The 3,475-nt window shown below is 40.3% G+C and overlaps 1 pseudogene; it reads right to left on the reverse strand.

Annotated features, from left to right (window-relative positions):
* Window positions 1-2,680: 2,680 nt before the first annotated feature.
* On the reverse strand, window positions 2,681-2,994 carry LOC125343701 (annotated as a pseudogene).
* Window positions 2,995-3,475: the final 481 nt, after the last annotated feature.

The raw sequence follows: 3,475 nt of genomic DNA on the forward strand, positions 1-3,475 counted from the left end.
GCGTGCATTGTGCATCCTCATTGTTGCTAAGCTTCCCTTTGGGTTTAAAGGGAAAACTCACAGCTTTTGTAAACAAAGGCCACACTTCAACACTAAAGTGTAACAACAGTAACAACAACAACAAACAGCCTATTCACATCAGTGTACCCGAGGGAGATGGATGAAAGCAAGTGGTTTTAATTTTTAAAATTGCTCATTTTTCTCTCTTTTGTCAAGGTAAAAAGAGAAAATGGCATGACAGTATTTTAAGGTCTTATGAGGGGGGTCTACTTTTAAAAATACACATCTGGATTATAACAAAAAAAATGATCACTCTAGTTAGAAAGCTAACAGAGGGGTTGGGAAAATGACCTAGTGGCCCCAGGACTGGCAAAAAACAAAAGAAAAGAAAAGAAAAAGAAACGTAACAGAAGAGAGCTTCCAAATTGTTATGGGTTAGGTTAGTGCAATGTACTGAATGTGTCCTCCCAAAATTCATATGTTGGAATATTACTTCCAATGAGATAGTATTTGGAAGTAGGCCTTTGGAAGGCAATTAAGTTGTAAGGATGGATCCCCTCATAAATGGAATTAGTGATCTTGTAAGAACAGATCAGAGATAGACACATTTGATATATTCCTGTAATCCCAGCATTTGGGAGGCTAAGGCAGGAGGATTATGTGTTTGAAGCCAGTCTGGTTACATAGTGAGACTGTATCTCAAAACAAGACAAAACAAAACAAAGCCCAAGACCATACCAACCTAAACCAAAAGCAGAGAGCTAGGTAGCTCTCTTGTCTCCATGTGAGGATAAAGTCAAGCCATGCTGATATCCTGATGTTGGACACGTAGCTTCCAGAATGGCTTGTTCTTCCACTGAGGTCCTTTTACTCATAGGATAATGATCGATAATTGCAATGATCACCGAGCCATTGAAAATAGTTTAAGTCATACTTAAGACTTAAAGAAACAGTGAAATTAGTAATTTGTTTAGAACAATTTCCATTAGGCATAATCTTTTTTTGGGGGGAGACTTGAGACAACATCTTACTATGCAGCCTATGCTGGCCTCAAACTTGCCACCTCCCTTTGACAGTCTTCCAAGTGCTAGGATTACAGTCATGCACCGTTGTGCCTAGTTTCAACACTTTTGGTCTTAAAATCCATAAGTGATTGAATTGAATATGGAAAACATATTCATAGAGAAAAATATTTATTCAGTGAATCTAGTGAATAATTAGAACGTTATCATTGCTTTATACAGTGCTTTACCTGCCTGGTCTTCTTTAGTTCCAACAATGAACATTTAGGAATATTTGAAGTACATGAACAATGAGAGCTTATTTGTAAAGTAAATTGTAAATAAACAGCAGTACAATACATATACTTTCCTGTGACCTTCACTTATCTTTATACTGGCTAAATGCAATGATCAAAAGAACAATTATAGACTACAGTATGATTAGCAACTTTTGAATGAGGCAGAACAGTATATGTAAATGTACATGAAATATACCCAATTTCTTTCTTTCTTTTTTTTTTTTTTTGGCCAGTCCTGGGCCTTGAACTCAGGGCCTGAGCACTGTCCCTGGCTTCCTTTTGCTCAAGGCTAGCACTCTGCCACTTGAGCCACAGTGCCACTTCTGGCCGTTTTCTGTATATGTGGTGCTGGGGAATTGAACCCAGGGCCTCATGTATACAAGGCAAGCTCTCTTGCCACTAGGCCATATCCCCAGCCCCCCCCCCAATTTCTTTTTATTTATTTTTTCAGACTTGAACTCAGGGCTTGGGTACTGTCCCGGACTTCTTTTGCTCAAGAGCTAGCTAGCACTCTACCACTTGAGCCACAGCGCCACTTCTGGCCTCTTCTGTTTATATGGTACTGAGGAATCGAACCCAGGGCTTTATGCATGCTAGGCAAGCACTCTACCACTAAGCCACATTCCCAGGCAGAGCTTTGCATTTTGCTGGTCCTGGGGCTTGAACTCAGGGCCTGAGTGCTGTCCCTGTTTCTTTGTGCTCAAGGCTACCACTCTACTACTTGAGCTACAGCATCACTTCCAGCCTTTTCTGAGTAGTTTATTGGAGATAAGAGTCTCATGGACCTTCCTGTGTGGACTGGCATTGAACCACAATCCTCAGATCTCAGCCTCCTGAGTAGCTAGGATTACAGGCATAAGCCACCAGGGCCCAGCTCCCAATGTTGCTTCTTGAACATGTAGAACACATGAAATCAGTATACATTCATTTGACCACCACTTTTTCCACAGTGAACACATCTTGAATGTAAAAAGACATGGTAAACACTCAAATACCTTGAGTATGTAGTACACCCAACCACATATAGAAAAAGTCTATATTTTGGTTTCTAGTATATATTCTTTTAAATTAGCTTTACATCAGTTAGGTGAGATATGTTCTTTCATTGTTACATTTATGTCACATTAATCTTTTTTTTACATGTCCAACAGATTTACTTTTTAAAGGAATGAATTAAGAAGACAAAAACCCAAGGGGCACAGAAGTATGGAATAGAAAATAAATACAAACTTAAGCTGTTTTACTAATTGTTTTATAATCACAACAAACTAGTACAGAGAATGCCCTGTACAAAACACAATAAAGGTTCAAAGATTGAGGTGTTCCCTTAGCAAGGATGAAGATTTCAGTCTCTGATAAGTGGAATTTAGGTTGCAGTCCTTGGTTTTGGATGGATCACTGGGTGTGTGGCACAGTCCATGCTTTTAACCAGATTTGAACAGAAGGATGGCCACCTGACCCAGGTAGAAGTAGATGAAGTGTTTGGTTTCATGTGTCACATAACTACCAAAGTTTCTCCCCACGATGCAGTGCCAGGTGGGATTGTACTTCTAGTCAAACTCCTTCTTGATATGGGCTGCACTGTCCTTCTCTATGTTGTATTTCTCCAGCGCCTGGGTAGCGCACTCCACTGAGTCCTGTTGCATATCTTCCGACATGTCCGCATTTTTGATCACTGCCTATTGGTCACACATGGTTACCGTGTGGGCAGGGGGCGCCCGATTTCAACGGCCTCCGGAGGGAGGAGCTGGCGTGGCTCAAGGCGAGGGAGAGAGACGGCAGCTACTGAAGCCGTGGCGCATCTAAGAAGCCCCACGCCAGCCGCCTAGTTGTCACATTAATCTTTATAGTAACATATAGAGTATACAGAAAGGCCCAAGGTTCAGACTATGATTTCAGTGACACTGAGTATGGAGTGTAATAATCAGAATATAGGGAAAAAGTCTAGTTTATTATAGCTATTATATGCTTCCACAGCAAGAACCAGGGACTCCTGAATTATCCATGAACCAGAAAAAGCAGTAAATAGCAGTGTATCATTTGTGCAATAACCAAATTATTGATGGAATAATCTACTTTAAAATGTTCATAACTTGCTCCACATTGAGCATACAAGGAAAGTTACAAAAATTCATAGCATAGATAGCATTTTATTCGCAAACCATTAGCTTATGT

This window comes from Perognathus longimembris, chromosome 28 (assembly GCF_023159225.1).
Source record: "Perognathus longimembris pacificus isolate PPM17 chromosome 28, ASM2315922v1, whole genome shotgun sequence".
Classification (NCBI taxonomy): domain Eukaryota; kingdom Metazoa; phylum Chordata; class Mammalia; order Rodentia; family Heteromyidae; genus Perognathus; species Perognathus longimembris.